The following is a 17,113-nucleotide window of genomic DNA, read 5'->3' as shown; positions in this document are numbered from 1 at the left end:
TCATGACACATGTGCACACCAGGATACACCTATACCATGACACAAGCACAGCATGACACATGTGCACACCATGATACATGTATACAATAACACAAGCAGAGCATGACACATGTGCCCAATGACACATGTGCATACCATGATACACGTATACCATGGCACATGCACAGCCTGACACATGCACAGCATGAAACATGTACACTATTACATGTACACACAATGATACACCTGTACCATAACACAAACACAGTATGACACATGTGCACACCAGGATACACGTATACCATAACACAAGCACAGCATGACACATGTGCACAATGACACATGTGCACACCATGATACACATATACAATGGCACATACACAGCCTGACACATGTGCACACCATGATACACACACACCATAACACAAGCACAGCAGGACACATGTGCACACCAGGATACACGTATACCATGGCACATGCACAGCATGACACATGTACAGCATGAAACATGTACACTATTACATGTGCACACCATGATACATTCAGACTATGGCCCATGTACACATGGCCAATGAACACCATGCACATGAATACCAACACACATGCACACCATGATGCATATACACCATAACACAAGCATGTCAAAACATATGCACAGCATGACACATGTACACTATTACACATGTACACTATGACACATGCACACCAGACACATGCATACCAGCCATAATTACACCAGTATTTATGCATATCTTGACACACGTAAAGCATGACACACACACACCATGACACATGCAGACCATGGCTCATGTACGAATGGCCAATGAACACCATGACACATGATTATCAACACATGTGCACACCATGATGCATGCAGAACATGGCATATGCACACCATTACACGTGCACACTATGTCACACGCACACCACTACAGATGTATATTATGACACATACACACCATAGCATAAGCACAGTGTGAGACATAAACACAATACTTGCACACCGTGACACATGCACACCATAACACATGTATACTATGACACATGCGTATAGTGATAGGTGCATACTCTGGCACATACACACCATGACATTCACACTATGATAAATGCACACCATGGCACATGAAAATCCTAACACGTTCACTCTCTGACACATGCACATCGTGATACATGTATACCATGCCAAATGCACACCATGACGCATGAAAACCATACCACACACACACTGTGACACATGTACATCATGACAGATGCACACCATGGCACCTGCACACCATGATACATGCGTACAGTGGCACATGCAAACCTGACAGTAAACACCATGATACATGCACACCATGGAACACACCATGACACTTGTAGACCATCGCATCACACACCATGACATATGCACTCCATGCCACATACACACAATCACACATGCATGGCATGTCATATGCACACCCTGGCACATGCACACAGTCCTGTATCTATACCATGGCACATGAACACCATCAAATATGCACACCATGACATATGCACACCATGGCACATGTACACAGTCCCATATCCATACCATGGCACATGAACACCATCACACACACACACACACACACACACACACACACACACACTGACATATGCACACCATTGCAAATGCACACAGTCCCATAGGCACACCATGGCACATGAACACCATGGCCCACAAACAACACACACACCATGACACACACACCCCCATATCCACACCATGATAATAATAAGAATAATTTCTAAACAATTAGGGATGGAATTCAGCTCCCCCAGATTCCATCTTGTTTCCCTGTGACTATTATAAAAACACATGACCCATGCGTCAGCTCTGTAAAGAGTATGAAGCAGCTTATGAAGCTTACTGCCCTCCTCCATAGTTGTGCAATTTTCTAGAGAAAAATAAAGCTGGAGGCACCCTCCCGTCGCTAGGTGTGAAAACCACCAGCTGCAAGGTTGTTCAAATCGTTGCCTTAGACGACTTACCACACATCAAGAAAGGAAGTCAGGGTGGGAACTCGAGCAGGAACCTGGAGGCAGGAGCTGAAGCTGAGGCCACAGAATAATGCTTCCTACTAGCTGGCTTGCTCCTAAAGACAGGGGCACAGCACGGCGCATGCACCCCGTATTTTAAAATAGAATTAAAACACCCTGTATATGAATTCTCTGTGGTCACGTGGAAGGAACTGATGAAACTGGAACCCAGAGTAGTTTATTCTTCTTTTCCTTTCCAACATACAGACTCTCTGTATCGAGCCCTGGCTGTCTGGACTCTCTGCAGATCAGGGTAGCCTTGAACTCACAGTGATTTACCTGCCTCCGCCTCTCAAGTGCTTGTGATAAAGGCCAGAAGCATTTGTTCATTGAGGTTCCTCTTCCCACATGGCCCTATTACCCTTGTAATAGATGGGTAAAAACTAACCAGCGCAATCCTGATCTCAATTTCCTTATGAGTGGAATTATAATGAACACAGGGGGACGTGGACAGGAGTGTTTTCTCTGGTGAGTCTCCTGTGAGAGAAGGCATAGAATTTTGGCTAACTACGGTACCTGTAGCTCTCCAGGTCAGGATCTCGTAAGCTGTTCTTAACTATGTATAAATGAGAACATGTGTTATATGGAAAGGTACTTTTCTGGTGAGTCGGGAAGGAAAGCCATATGGGGGGCTGGGTAGGTGACTCATCAGATAAGACTACTTGCTGCTCTTCCAGGGTCGCCACATCTGGTTCCACGCACACACGTCATTGGTCAGCTTTCAAAGGCTTGGAACTCCTGCTGTGAAAGATCTGATGCTGTCTTCTGGCCACCATAGGGAAACTGCACAAGTGTGGCATACTTCCACACAGACACAATAAATACACATTTAAAAATAGAATAAAAAACCTGTCTAATAACTCTCTGTGATCACATGGAAGGACATAATGAAAGGGGAGACCCAGAGTAGTTGGGTGGCTTTAGAATGGTTACCAGTCACTGTGATTATTAAAGTATTATTTGAACAATGTACAGTTCTCCTGACTTGGGTAGCTGGACTAATTCATTTTTTTTTCTTTAAGGAGGAAGAATGAGCATGAGCTCTTTTTTCGCTATGCTATTTACCGTCATGATGCTGTTTTTTTCTGTCAGCTCCCTGCCACTGTCTATAAGAACCGGGGAGAATGCAGAGGCTGTCCCAAAATTGGTTGAGCCCATCTACTTTGTGTTGATGCACGTGAGTGTTTTTCTTTTCTTCTTTTTTTTTTCTTTATTAACTTGAGTATTTCTTATTTACATTTCGATTGTTATTCCCTTTCCCAGTTTCCAGGCCAACATCCCCCTAGCCCCTCCACCTCCCCTTCTATATGGGTGTTCCCCTCCCCATCCTTTCCTCATTACCACTCTCCCCCCAACAATCACATTCACTGGGGGTTCAGTCTTGGCAGGACCAAGGGCTTCCCCTTCCACTGGTGCTCTTACTAGGCTATTCATTGCTACCTATGAGGATGGAGCCCAGGGTCAGTCCATGTATAGGGGTAGTGGCTTAGTCCCTGGAAGCTCTGGTTGGTTGGCATTGTTGTTCATATAGGGTCTCGAGCCCCTTCAAGCTCTTCCAGTCCTTTCTCTGATTCCCTCAATGGGGGTTCCATACTCAGTTCAGTGATTTGCTGCTGGCATTCGCCTATATATTTGCTGTATTCTGGCTGTGTCTCTCAGGAGAGATGTACATCCGGTTCCTGTCGGCCTGCACTTCTTTGCTTCATCCATCTTATCTAGTTGGGTGGCTGTATATGTATGGGTCACATGTGGGGCAGGCTCTGAATGGGTGTTCCTTCTGCCTCTGTTCTAAATTTTGCCTCCGTATTCCCTCCCAAGGGTATTCTTGTTCCCCTTTTAAAGAAGGAGTGAAGCATTCGCATTTTAGTCATCCTTCTTGAGTTTCATGTGTTCTGTGCATCTAGGGCAATTCAAGCATTTGGCTAATAGCCACTTATCAATGAGTGCATACCATGTGTGTTTTTCTGTGATTGGGTTACCTCATTCAGGATGATATTTTCCAGTTCCATCCACTTGCCTATGAATTTCATAAAGTCATTGTTTTTGATAGCTGAGTAATATTCCATTGTGTAGATGTACCACATTTTCTGTATCCATTCCTCTGTTGAAGGGCATCTGGGTTCTTTCCAGCTTCTGGCTATTATAAATAAGGCTGCTATGAACATAGGGGAGCACATGTCTTTGTTATATGTTGGGGCATCTTTTGGGTATATGCCCAAGAGAGGTATAGCTGGATCCTCAGGTAGTTCAATGTCCAATTTTCTGAGGAACCTCCAGACTGATTTCCAGAATGGTTGTACCAGTCTACAATCCCACCAACAATGGAGGAGTGTTCCTCTTTCTCCACATCCTCGCCAGCATTTGCTGTCACCTGAGTTTTTGATCTCGGTGAATGTTTTCCTAAGAGAAAAAAAAACTTCCTCTGTTCTTGTTGAACATGTAGCCTGCTTGATAAATCAGTACTTGGGACATGAAGCCACATGCTAAAGCTTATTGTCATAGAGGAGGAGCTGCCTTTCCTCCTCCTCCTCCTCCTCCTCCTCCTCCTCCTCCTCCTCCTCCTCCTCCTCTTCCCCTCCTCATCCTCCTCCTCCTCTTCCCCTCCTCCTCTTCCTACTCCTCCTCTTCTTCCTCTTCTGTGACTGTTGCTCTAATGTCAGTCCTAGGATGTAGCTAACAGGCCATTTCTAGTGGGTTCTTAAAAGACATTTCCTGGGACTGTATTAGAAACCATAATAATTTGGTTATTAATAATTTCAGTAAAGGCTGCGGTTGGCAGATTCCCTCACTGAGGGAGCACATTTTTGCCTTGCTTTCATGCTGGTGTAAGAGAATTGCCGCCATGTTAGCTACAGCAGAGATGACCTGGTTTATTCACTGGTCTCTAATGGGAAAGCAAGGGTCATGAGAAAGTAAGTGTTCATCAGGAGGAGGCTATCTCAGGGCTCCCTTGTGTCCTGAAAAGCATTAGAAACAGCGGGAGATTTCAGAGTCCTCAGCAGTAAGTCAGACTTCTGTGTTAGCATTCGTCTGCTCATCTCTGTAGAAATGATTGTTCAGTCTTAGATGTCCATAAATGATACCCTTACTGTATAGGAATCAACAGACAAGTGAACCAGATTCTACACTTTCCCACCAAGCAGAGCAGATGAATAGAACTGTTGAATGTGTACAATTTACATTATTTCTTCTGGTGCAAGGACATCCTATAGCTTGGCAATGGGAGATGCGTGGCTCTGAGAAAGTGCTCAGTTTGTTTCTATTTCCTATCTATATGGTCATATACATATGGCCATCCAGTGACGTAAATCTTCAATAAATATGTTTTTATTTAAATCTTGTTTGAGGTATATAAATGCCTGTAAGGTGTGGTGATCCAGTCCACCCCTATTCTTCTCCCAGATACCAAATTCCTCTTCCATGGGGATTTTTGAATGAGAAATGTCCCTGAGCCTTAGGGGATGCTGGGTTCACAATTGCTTGTGCTGTGTGAGGTAGAGACCTGATAGGGAAAGTATGTCACTGGGCAGCATTGGATGGTCATAGTCTTGCCCCATTTGTGAATCACTCCCTGCTTTGTGAATTCATGGGAACACTTGAGCATTTGGCTTCCTCATTCCACATCCATGCCTGCCGCCTGCTGCCATAACCCCCTGCCAAGATGGACTCTCATCACTCTGGAAAATGAAGGCTGAACAAACTTCTACAAGTGGCGCCGTATGAGCATCTGAAAAGCAGCTGCTCCATTTCCTGTCACGCTCAGTTCTCCTCCTATCCCGCCTCATGCTTTGTTTCTCTTTTTATAAACAGGGCCACCGTAGACTGTCTACGGGTGCCTGTGTATAGGGCCATATACTGAAGCAAAGTCTGGCTTCCAGAGGCTTCATATTTAAAGAAAAATGGCTCCCCATTCCCAGCAGCCAGCAGCTGCCAATAGCTCTCCAGCTAAGGGTGGGACTTCCTGTCCACCTCTCCCTTCCATGCTGGGATGCTGCTGCCTTGATCTAGGTCAAGTGTTTCACATGTTGTCACAACTGTTTTGCATTCACATGTGTCACTGCACAATTGTGTCTGGATGGCCCTGCTTCACTGTACCCACTGCTTCCGGCTCTTACAGTCTTTCATCTGACCTCACCGTGATCCGTAAGCCTTGGGAGGAGAGATGCGATGCAGATTTCCTGTTCAGGGTTGGATCCTTTGCAGTCTCTTTCCTCTGCATGTTGGGGGTCTCTGCGTCAATCCATCACCTTCTACTGATGTTGTGGGTCTCTGTCCATCAAAGAAGGGAAACCAATGCCCTCCTGCTTCATCAGATCTACAGGCCTTCTCCCCAGGGAAACTCTCTTAGATTACAGTTTCGCCAAGACTCCTCTGCTAAAATTACCAGCCCATCATTTCCTGCTAGGGGACCAAACAAAACAAAACAGAAAACAAAACTGAAGCTAAACTGTGAGGGCCCCTTTCCTGAGATGTGAACTGAAACCACCGTTCAGAAGGTTCCAGACGGGGACCGAACATAACAATGCTCAGGGAAACGGACGGTCTCACACAGGAAAAGCCTTAATGATTTAAAAATCCTGTTTATGATTTTTAGAAATGATAATAAAAATTTTTCATTGTAACTAAAGCAGCTTTTCTACTAAGTGTTCAACTGTGAGTATCAAGTCTTAGACTTACTTAGAAAAAAAGCCGAAAGCTTTCTTGGGACAAATTCACATGTCCCAAGTTTTCCCCTTTGAATCATGCAGGCAGCCTTTAAAGTTAATTCTCAAGAGCATCCTAACAGCACTCTAGTGTTGCTAGAGTTCACTTTGTTAAGCTTGTGAGGCAGGGAATCACTGGTTCAGGCATCCTTCGATTTGAATGGGACACTGATCCTACAGAGCAAAGGGCATGCACGATTCTTTATAAGAGAAGGGCACATGTGGTGATAAAGCTTGCTAGAGTCTGCTGCTCTTTTTCCCAGATGTCCAGGCAAACCTCCAGAAACCCTCCTATCAGTGGAGAAGATGAATTATTCCTCATACAAGTGGGGAATGAATTCTCTCACCAAAGGGTGGTGATCCCTCCAGTGGGTGGTGATCCCTGCAGTGGGTGGTGATCCCTGCAGTGGGTGGTGATCCCTGCAGTGGGTGGTAATCCCTGCAGTGGGTGGTGATCCCTGCAGTGGGTGGTGATCCCTGCAGTGGGTGGTGATCCCTGCAGTAGGTGGTGACCCCCCAGTGGGTGGTGACCCCCCCAGTGGGTAGTGATATCTCCAGCAGTCTTGTTGTTGTTATTATTCAGCATTGTTCTTGCTAATCTGTTTTTTTTGTTTGTTTTGTTTGTTTGTTTGTTTAGGGTTTTTTTTTATTTCTATGTGAGATTTGAGGGGTTTTTTTTCAATTTTTGTGATTTATATTGGAAGTTTGATGGGGACTGCATTGAACCTAATGACTGCTTTTTGTTGGATGCAGGTTTCATAATATTTATCTTATAGAATATAAGCATAGGACGTCTTTCTGTCTTTTAGTATCTTCTTCGATTTATTTATTTTCAGTTTCTTAACATTTTTATTGTAGAAATATTTCACTTGGTTGGATTTTTTCCAAGATATTCACTTCCCCATTTTTGAAGTTACTGTAAATGAAATTTCCCCCCTCATTTCTTTCCCATTATGTTTATAATTTGTGTTTAGAAAAGGCTCTGACTTCTGTGTGCGCTGTCATGGTGTTTTCTCACAGCAATTAAGACATTAGGACAACTGGTCATTGTATACATGGTTTTTAAAAATTGACAAAACAGGGGTTGGGGATTTAGCTCAGTGGTAGAGCGCTTACCTAGGAAGTGCAAGGCCCTGGGTTCGGTCCCCAGCTCCGAAAAAAAAAAAAGAACCAAAAAAAAAAATTGACAAAACAACAAGATAAACTACAGAGTCCAAGCCCCAAACTAACATTAGGAAGTATTGCATGCTAGTTCGTCTCATCCATAAAAATCATGAGACATAATTCATCAATTTAATTAACCTGGAAAAGGAGAATTTGTCCTAGAAAATTTTACATCCATTGGTATCAGTTTCATCTCTACAGTGAGAATGTAATGGCCAATGATCCGTGATTGGTGGTGGGAAGATCAGGTTCAAGGTCATGCTCAGCTCCATACTATGCTTGAGGCTAACCTGGGCTACAAAAGACACTATGTCAAAACAAAAACAAGCCAAAGCCCACACATAATGAGTGACTATAAAAACATTCCCAGTCAGCTCATTGAGGAAGTGAGATTTAAGGGAAGTGTCTCAGAGTTTCTGTGGCTAAAACAAAACACTATGGAAAAAGCGAGTTGGGGAGGAAAGGGTTTATCCAGATTACACTTCCACACTGGTGGTCACCACTTAAGGAAGTCAGGACTGGATCTAATGCAGAGCAGGAACCTGGAGGTAGGAGCTGCTGGAAGGGCCATGGAGGGTGCTGAGTGCTGGCTTGCTTCACATGGCTTTATTATCGTGCTTTCTCACAGAACCCAGGACCACCAGCCCAGACTGACACCACCATAATGAGCTGCGCCCTCCCCCATCAGTCACTAGTTAAGAAAGTATTATTTTATGGAGGCATTTTCTCAATTGAGGTTCCTTGCTCTCTGATGACCAAGTTGTCATAAAAATACCCAGCACAGAGGGATACTTCTCTGTGGTGATGTGTAATGTTTCAGGAGTCTTAACTGAGGGTGTTGGGTATAATTAAAGCCATAATTAAAGACAGGGTTCTCATGATATGAAATAGCTCTTGTTCAAAGATCCCCAGAGCGGGGAGACCCTCACTCAAATCTTGGGATGAAGCGACCACCCAAGAACTCACACAAGACTATCCTTGCTGTAATCACATGAGCTTTATAGATAGGAACCAGTGCACTGGGGTCGAGACTCATATGCCACGCAGCGGCAGTGGAGTTTGACCCCGAGGGGCTGGGAGAAGGGGTATTTAAAGGGAGAAAGCACAACCAAGGGGGCAGGGATGGTGTCATTGGAAAGTGTAAAGAATACCAGTGAAAAATCATAAGGAGAAACTCTCTGTTTTTCAAGATTGTTTCCTAGGAGAAGCTGTCTCCTGCTTCTCAGACTGTTTAACTTCATGGTCTGTTAGTTCCCAGGAGAGGCTTCCTGGAACATACAATTCTGAGGCCTAACCTGTTTCTTCTGCTCTAAACTTTGTGTCTAGGGGGGCAACTTTAAAACTTTTACCTTTCACTGTGACTGAAAGACCCCAGCTTAGCAGCAGTAACGCCATTTTGCAAGGCTGTACTTAAGATGACTGGTTCAGGGAAAGGTTAGAACACTGAGTACACAGCGGCTGCCAAGCAGGATGTGTTTGGTTGAAGGCCTGGCAACAGGACGACTTCGGTTGAGCACCTGACAATGAAAAAAAGCCCCGGGAGAGGTCCCACACCCTGGTGGGGGGCCGAGTCAGTGGTTATGTTCCAAGAAGGTAGCTAGGAAACTTGCCCCCGGGCTAAACCCTTGCCATATTAGAATCCACCAATTATATCCCTGTAACCATGCATCTGCTTCTGTATGCTTGTTTCTGCTCCCCAAAATCCTATAAAAAGCCCATCCTTGGTTCCATGGGGCGCGCCAGTCCCCCGAGTGACTGAAGCGCCCTCAGGTGCCTGTGCCTGTGTATCCCGACAATAAACCAAATCCTCTTGCTGATTGCATCCTGTGGTGTCTCGGTCTGGTCTTTGAAGTTGGAGGGTCTCCATCCCAAGGGAAAGTTCCCCCTGAGAGCTTTTCATTTGGTGCATTGGCCGGGAAAGGAGATCCTCCACCCAGGGACCACCGACCACCCACTGGGAGGTAAGCCGGCCGGCGTCTGTCTGTCTGTCTGATTTTGTCTCGTTCTGCCTTATTCTGTCTGTTCTGTGAGCGCTCAGCCAGGTCTGTTCTGTGAGCGCTCAGCCAGGTTCTGTGAGCGCTCAGCCAGGTCTGTTCTGTGAGCGCTCGGCCAGGTCTGTTCTGTGAGCGCTCAGCCAGGTTCTGTGAGCGCTCAGCCAGGTCTGTTCTGTGAGCGCTCAGCCAGGTCTGTTCTGTGAGCGCTCAGCCAGGTCTGTTCTGTGGGCACTCAGCCAGGTCTGTTCTGTGGGCGCTCAGCCAGGTCTGTTCTGTGAGCGCTCAGCCAGGTCTGTTCTGTGAGCGCTTAGCCAGGTCTGTTCTGTGAGCGCTCAGCCAGGTTGTTTGGAATTTGGGCGGGACGAAGAAGGAGCTGACGAGCTCGGACTTCTCGCCCCACAGCCCTGGAAGACGTTCCAAGGGTGTTAGGGGCCCGACTTTTCGGGGCCCAATCTGGGACTCTGGTTAGAGGAGAAGGATCCGGACTAACGGCACCTCTGTCTGTATTTTTGGCTTTCAGAGGGCCCCGGACCCATGCCACCTCCATCTGACTTTTTGCTTTCAGTTTGGTACCAAAGCCGTGCAGCACGCCTGTCTGTTGTTTGTTTGACTGTTGGTGTTGTTTGTTTTCTCTGTGTTCTTATCTTCCTTAGAACTAACATGGGACAGTCCCTAACAATGCCCCTAAGTCTCACTCTTGATCATTAGAAAGACGTCCACGACCGGGCACACAACCAGTCCGTCGAGGTTAAAAAAAAAAGGAAAATGGCAGACTCTCTACACATCCGAGTGGCCCACTTTCGGAGCGGGATGGCCAGTGAATGACACATTTAATAAGATCATTATTTTACAGGTTAAAGATCGGGTCGTCCACGGACATCCTGACCAGGTTCCTTATATTATCACTTGAGAGAGTCTCGCCTTAAAACCCCCCTCCTGGGCGGAACCCTTCGTGGACCCGAATTGGCCTCCCCTTAACCCCCAGCCTGTCCCCTCGGCCCCGCCCGGTCCGCCGGCCACGTCTTCCTCTCTCTACCTTTGTGAAATCAGAGCCTTCTAAGAAACCTGTCCTCCCGGCAGACCCAAACTCCCCTCTCATAGATCTTCTCTCTGACAGGCCCGGCTGAAACGGAGGAGGCAGAGCCGCCGGCCAGATCAGTTGCCGGGCCACAGTCTGATAAGGGTTTCTCCCCTGTCACAGGGAGATTGCGCAATAAGCGCGAGGTGATGCCAGATTCAACCTCCCAGGCTTTCCCACTTAGACAGGGAACCGGTGGCCAGACCCAATACTGGCCGTTTTCAGCAGCTGACATTTACAATTAGAAACAACACAACCCTTCTTTCTCCAAAGATCCGGTGGCACTCACCGACCTAATAGAATCTGTTTTACTTACCCACCAGCCTACTTGGGATGACTGCCAACAGCTCTTACAGGCCCTCTTGACCTCAGGAAAAAAAAAAAAAAAAAAAAAAAAAAACAAAGAGTGTTCCTAGAGGCCAGAAAGCATGTTCTGGGAGATGATGGGCGTCCCACCCAGCTGCCTGAGGACCAAACTGGGATTTTAATACAGCTGAAGGTAAGGGACACCTACACCTTTATCGCCAGTTGCTTCTAGCGGGTCTCCGAGGGGCTATACGACGCCCTACTAATTTGGCTCAGGTAAAACAGGTATTACAGGAAGCAGGGGAAACTCCCTCCGCCTTTCTAGAGAGACTTAAGGAGGCCTACCGTATGTACACTCCCTATGACCCAGATGACCCAGGACAAATGACGAGTGTCTCTATGTCCTTCATCTGGCAGGCTGCTCCAGATATCAGGACTAAGTTACAGAGGTTAGAAAATTTACAGGGCTATACATTACAAGATTTACTTAAAGAAGCTAAAAGGATTTTTAATAAGAGAGAGATAAAAAAAAAAACAAAGAATTGAGTCGAATCTTGGCCGCCATAGTTCAGGGCCAAGAAAGGAAGGGAGATAGGGGGGAGCTCGAAAGGGGCTGAAGCTGGATAAAGATCAATGTGCCTATTACAAAGAGAAAGGGCACTGGGCCAGAGAGTGCCCCAAGAAGCCTGGCGGACCCCGAAAGCCTCGACCACGAACCTCCCTCTTGGCTCTAGATAAAGATTAGGGAGGTCAGGGCCAAGAACCCCCCCCCTGAGCCCAGGGTAACGCTTAAAGTTGGGGGGCAGCCGGTTACTTTCCTGGTAGACACAGGAGCCCAGCATTCAGTCCTCACCCGAGCTTCAGGACAACTCAGCGACCGGACGGCCTGGGTACAAAGAGCTACTGGTGAGAAACAATACCGATGGACTACGGACCGCCGGGTTCAGCTGGCTACCGGTAAGGTGACCCATTCCTTCTTACATGTTCCGGACTGCCCGTACCCTCTGCTGGGCCGTGACCTGCTCACCAAACTAAAAGCACAAATTCATTTTGAGAAAGGAGGGGCCCCCACAACTCCCCTTCAAGTTCTAACCCTACAATTAGAGGATGAATATAGACTATAGAAACTGAGACAGGACAAGCCACAATCCCTAGAAATAGACACTTGGGTCACGAATTTTCCACTGGCTTGGGCAGAGACTGGTGGGATGGGGTTGTCGCTCCAACAGCCCCCCTTAATTATACAGTTAAAGGCCACTACAACTCCAGTCTCCATAAAACAATACCCCCTGTCACATGAAGCTTATCAAGGTATAAGGCCTCACATTACGAGGCTTCTAGATCAAGGCATCCTAATCCCCTGCCAGTCGCCTTGGAATACGCCTCTTCTGCCTGTTAAGAAACCCGGCACTGGAGATTATAGGCCAGTACAAGACTTGAGAAAGGTCAACAAGAGGATAGAAGATATTCATCTGACTGTTCCAAACCCTTACAATTTGCTCAGTAACTGTTCATCGATGAGAAACAGGGGTATGCTAAAGGGGTCCTAACACAAAGGTTGGGACCCTGGAAACGCCCTGTGGCCTACCTGTCTAAGAAATTGGACCCTGTGGCCTCCGGCTGGCCACCGTGCCTAAGGATGGTGGCTGCTATTGCTGTCCTGATCAAGGACGCTGGAAAATTGACTTTGGGACAGCCACTCACCATCCTAGCACCCCACGCAGTGGAGGCCTTGGTAAAGCAGCCCCCAGACCGCTGGCTCTCTAATTCTCGCACCAAGCCTTGTTACTGGATGCAGAACGGGTTCAGTTTGGGCCCGTAGTCGCCCTCAATCCTGCCACCTTGCTTTCTCTACCAGAGGAGGCAGAACAGCATGACTGCCTACAAATCCTCGCAGAAGTACATAGAACCAGGCCGGACCTATCGGACCAGCCTCTTCAGAATGCTGACCACACATGGTACACGGATGACAACAGCTTCTTGGCAGAGGGAGAGCGAAAGGCTGGAGCTGCGGTCACTACGGAGGACAAAGTGATTTGGGCGAAAGCCCTGCCTGCTGGTACCTCCGCACAACGGGCTAAACTCATCGCCTTGACTCAGGCACTCAAGATGACAAAAGGTAAGAGGCTAAATATATATACAGACAGCCGTTATGCCTTTGCCACGACACACATCCACGGGGAGATCTACCGGAGGCGGGGGCTGCTCACATCTGAGGGTAAAGATATTAAAAATAAGGCTGAAATTCTGGCCCTCTTAGAAGCCCTATTCTTGCCCAAAAGACTGAGCATTATGTATTGTCCAGGACACCAGAAAGGGCACAACCCAGAGGCACAAAGAAACCGGCTGGCCGATGCCACGGCGCGAGAAGCGGCCATGAACAAACAAATCTTGCCCTTAAATAGCCCAGACCAACCCACGCCCCCACCAGTGAGACAAACCAGTTGGGTTTATGCCCATGAGGACATAGAGCTCCTAAAAAAAAAAAAAATGGGGGCCATCTACCACCCTCAACTAAAACAGTGGGTCTACAAAGGAAAGACAGTTATGCCAATAAAAATGACTTTTAAATTGATCTCCTTTTTACATAAATTAACCCATTTGGGGTTTAAGAAGATGAAAACCTTACTAGATCGGGAAGAGATAAATCTGTGTTTTTTTGAATCGGGACAAAGCGATACAAAAGGTGACTGAGAGTTGCAAAGCGTGCGCTCAGGTTAACCCGGGAAGGACCATGATTGGACAGGGAGTTCGTCCTAGGGGACACCGTCCCGACATCCATTGGGAAATTGATTTTACTGAAATTAAACCAGGTATATATGGAAACAAGTATCTCCTAGTGTTTGTAGACACCTTCTCAGGATGGGTCGAAGCCTTCCCCACAAAACACGAGACTGCAAAAATGGTCACCAAGAAGCTCCTCAAGGAAATCTTTCCCAGGTATGGCATGCCTCAAGCATTGGGGTCGGACAACGGGCCCGCTTTCGTCTCCCAAGTAAGTCAGTTGGTGGCCAAATTGCTGGGGATTGATTGAAAATGACATTGTGCCTATAGACCCCAGAGTTCAGGTCAGGTAGAACACATGAATAGAACAATTAAGGAGACTTTATCCAAACTTACGCTTGCAACTGGCTCAAAGGATTGGGTGGCCCTCCTTCCCCTAGCTCTATATCGGGCCCGGAATACCCCGGGCCCCCATGGTCTAACTCCTTTTAAAATAATATATGGAGCACCACCCCCATTTGTCCATTTCTTTGATTCAAACATTGCTGATTTTGCTGACAGCCCTTCTCTGAGGGCCCATTTACAGGCCCTACAGATTGTGCAGAGAGACGTCTGGAGACCTTTGGCCGCTGCTTACCAGGACAAGCTTGAACATCCGGTGGTGCCACACCCGTTCCAGATTGGAGACACCGTGTGGGTGCGCAGACACCAGACCAAGAATCTCGAGCCACGGTGGAAAGGACCCTACACCGTCCTCCTGACTACCCCGACCGCCCTAAAGGTAGACGGAGTCGCGGCTTAGATCCACACACCACACGTCAAGGCAGTCCGGTCTGAGGAATTGACTAATCACAACACTACACCCCAGACATGGAGAGTTCAGCGCACTCCCAACCCCTTAAAGTTAAAACTCCTACGTGGCTCCTCCTAGCCCTTTTGTGGCCTAGAGTCAGTGGGGGAATAAGCCCCCACCAGACAGAAATTTCTTGACCAAGTCGAGTGAAAGATTTCACTCAAAGTTAGCAAAAAAAAAATGGGGGAATGAAAGACCCCAGCTTAGCAGCAGTAACGCCATTTTGCAAGGCTGTACTTAAGATGACTGGTTCAGGGAAAGGTTAGAACACTGAGTACACAGCGGCTGCCAAGCAGGATGTGTTTGGTTGAAGGCCTGGCAACAGGACGACTTCGGTTGAGCACCTGACAATGAAAAAAAGCCCCGGGAGAGGTCCCACACCCTGGTGGGGGGCCGAGTCAGTCGCTATGTTCCAAGAAGGTAGCTAAGAAACTTGCCCCCGGGCTGAACCCTTGGGGACCGAGTCAGCCGTTATGTTTCAGGAAGGTAGCTAGGAAACTTGCCCCCGGGCTAAACCCTTGCCATATTAGAATCCACCAATTATATCCCTGTAACCAGGCATCTGCTTCTGTATGCTTGCTTCTGCTCCCCAAAATCCTATAAAAAGCCCATCCTAGGTTCCGTGGGGCGCGCCAGTCCCCCGAGTGACTGAAGCGCCCGCAGGTGCCTGTGCCTGTGTATCCCGACAATAAACCAAATCCTCTTGCTGATTACATCCTGTGGTGTCTCGGTCTGGTCTTTGAAGTTGGAGGGTCTCCATCCCGAGGGAAAGTTCTCCCTGAGAGCTTTTCGTGACATTTCAGGGTAAACTCTGGATGTGAAAAGTCACTTAACCTCCAGGATTAACTTGGTGGTGTGCGGTTTGACTAGAGGCTCTCAAAAGGAAAGCTCCTGAGACACAGATGTTTGGACTTGGTCTTCCACATTTCTGTCTGTACAAACTACCTCTTGGAACAATTGCCCACTCCCAGATCTGCTAGTTCCCAAGATCCTTTGCAGCCCTGGACATTACAGGCTATTGTTTACTAGCTGCTATATCTGCACCTTCACAGGTCTAGCCCTTGTGTTTCTACAATTACCTTTCATAACTCCCTCATTCATTCTTTTTCCATAAAAGGAAAGTACTCATCAGTGATATTCATCAGTGTTTTTAAACATCTTAAACATTGATGTGTAGTGTAACAAAATATCCATTTTGGCTCTTGTTATAGACTCAGTGTTTCCATAGTCCTTCCTGCTGGCCCCGGTTCAGTCATTCCTTTGTGACTCTGCTGACCACAAAAATCTCTCTCTAGCAGGGATTCACAACTGCCACAGTAGGCTAGTACTCAGCTAGGGGACCTTCATCCTCCTTCCTGTCCTCCATTTAGGTCTCTCTGGACTTACCTCAGTGCTGCTGCTGCCTGCCCACATGAGCCACTTCATCCCCAATCTTATTCTGTGCCTCCTAGGGGGTTCAGGCTTTGACAAGTGAGGCAGAGATTTCCTAGCTCATTCCTGCCACCTACAGTGTATTCTATATCCGGGCCTTGTTCCCACCCACTTCCGGGCCTTGTCCCCACCCACTTCTCAGTCAGTTTATCTTTGCTCAGTTTATTAACTTGCCCAAAATCCATGTTGCCCTCACTGCCTCCCAACCCGCTGGAGTCACAGCAGGATACCTCTACCTTTGGTTTCACCTTCAAAGTTTTCATGCATACAGAAATTTTACGAAGATCTTCACGGTGGTTTGAGCAAGCTTGACAAAGGGAGCAGCACTCTTAGGAGGTGTGGCTTTGTTGGTGGAAGGGCACCCCTGTGGGGCTGGGCTTTGAAGCTCCACCCAGTGCAGAAAAGCCAGATTTCTCCTAGCAAACTTCAGATCAAGATGTACAACTGTCAGCTCCTCCTGAGCCTTACCTGCATGGACGCTACCCTGCTCCTGCTAATTGATAACGGACTGAACCCGTGAACCTGTAGGACACCCCAATTAAATGTTGTCCTTTGTAAGACTTCTTGGTCATAGTGTCTCTTCAGAGCAATAAAACCCAAACTGAGACAATGTATTTATTTATGAGACCAATTTTCTCTTTTGGCTTGTGCACAGTGGTTATCCAGGCTGATGGGCCAGTGATTTCCAGAAGTCTGCCCACCTCCACTGTCCCAGCATTCCAGTTAGGGTGTGGCTGCCGACCCACCTGTGTGCTGGCGCTGAGCAGGTGCACATGCATGTGCACCAAACACCCCACTTACTGAATTCTGTCTCTCCTCACAATCCTGGATCTGTTTT

At 47.2% G+C, this 17,113-nt stretch overlaps 1 pseudogene across 1 annotated transcript in view; it reads right to left on the bottom strand.

Moving 5' to 3' along the window:
- The window catches only part of Gbp6-ps3 (guanylate binding protein 6, pseudogene 3), a 186,684-nt pseudogene that overhangs the window by 91,874 nt on the left and 77,697 nt on the right, over nt 1–17,113 (bottom strand). The window lies entirely within an intron of this gene.

The sequence above is a fragment of the Rattus norvegicus genome, chromosome 14, assembly GCF_021556685.1.
Source record: "Rattus norvegicus strain SHRSP/BbbUtx chromosome 14, alternate assembly SHRSP_T2T, whole genome shotgun sequence".
NCBI lineage: Eukaryota > Metazoa > Chordata > Mammalia > Rodentia > Muridae > Rattus > Rattus norvegicus.
This window is presented reverse-complemented; position numbering and strand designations above follow the sequence as displayed.